This window comes from Octopus bimaculoides, chromosome 11 (assembly GCF_001194135.2).
Source record: "Octopus bimaculoides isolate UCB-OBI-ISO-001 chromosome 11, ASM119413v2, whole genome shotgun sequence".
Taxonomy (NCBI): Eukaryota; Metazoa; Mollusca; class Cephalopoda; order Octopoda; family Octopodidae; genus Octopus; species Octopus bimaculoides.
In genome coordinates this window covers 65984454-65985793 of record NC_068991.1, presented here as the reverse complement: position 1 = coordinate 65985793, position 1340 = coordinate 65984454, and the positions used below count along the sequence as shown (strand labels likewise).

The following is a 1340-nucleotide window of genomic DNA, read 5'->3' as shown; positions in this document are numbered from 1 at the left end:
ATACTTATATCTATCTATATATCTTTCTCTATGTATCTGTCTATCCATACACACACACACACACACTCCTCCAAAATCCCTGGCCTGGTGCAAAAATTTGAAACCAATATTATTTAAAGATGTAAGGTGGTGAGCTGGCAGAATTGTTAGCACACTGGGCAAATACTTAGTGGTATTTCATTCATCATTATATTCTGAATTCAAATGCCACCAAAATTATCTTTGCCTCAGGGTCAATGTAATCAGCTTACCCTTCTCCTGAAATTGTTGGCCTTGTGCAAAAATTTGAAACCAATATTCTTTAAAGATGTGACATTGGCGGTCAATTTTCTCTTGAAGTACTACAAAAGTGTGTGTGTGTGTGTGTGTGTATCAGTCTTCTTTTCAAATTTAAAAAAAGAATTCAAGATAATTACACAACACAAGTTTTTGCTAAGATAGTGCAATACAAGTCAAAAGTCGACAACAATAGATGTAAGAGAACTCTGACACAATTTAAATCATGACAGTAACAAAAGTAAGCATTGATATAAAATCATGTTTGACAGGGAACGAATGTATTATTGATATTTTGATGTTTATCAAGTAAAATGTTGTGACCATTTGTTGTTGAAAATAGTATTATTTACATACATGATCTGGCTGTAAATGATTCGGCAATTTATTTCACATTCACCTTTATATACGTAAGTTAAAAACGCAAGTGGAGAAACAGTTGACTGAACCACATGCTACTTTCAACAATGATATGAATGAACAACTGATCAAACCTGCTGGGTATTGAGTGAAGGAAAAAGAAAGCCTTTTTTAGAATTTTCTAGAATTTTGTGTTATATAACCAAAATGGCTGTCCAACTACAAGCCTCTGACTGGTTCATTATTCTTTCATTCTTTTATTCTTTTAACTTGTTTTAGTCACTGGATTGCAGGGGCATCACCTTTCAGGGTTTTGTCGAACAAATAGACCCCAGAATTTATACTCCTAAGTCTGGTATAGTACTTGGTCTAATGGTATGTAAAAAATGCCACAGAACCACTATTATTAGAAGTAAGAAGGTCGGGCTTGTATAGGATGAAAGACTGCAAAGATAAAGCACTATACAAGAAATTCAAAACAAATGAAACTGAAAATATGTGGGTAAAGAAAAGAATGCATGGTCAATTTCATAGAGATGTTGAAGATAAGAGAGACAGAGAAAAAAAAATGGCTGTGGATGACTAAAAGTGATTTAAAACCGGAAACGGAGGCTCAAATCTGTGCTGCCCAAGTGCAAGCACTAAGAACAAACTACATAAAATACAGAATAAACAACACAGCAGAAAGTGATAAGTGCAGAATC

At 34.0% G+C, this 1340-nt stretch overlaps 1 protein-coding gene across 1 annotated transcript in view; it reads right to left on the bottom strand.

Moving 5' to 3' along the window:
• Positions 1 to 1340, bottom strand: part of LOC106879699 (potassium channel subfamily K member 16) — a 103828-nt gene that overhangs the window by 59375 nt on the left and 43113 nt on the right. The window lies entirely within an intron of this gene.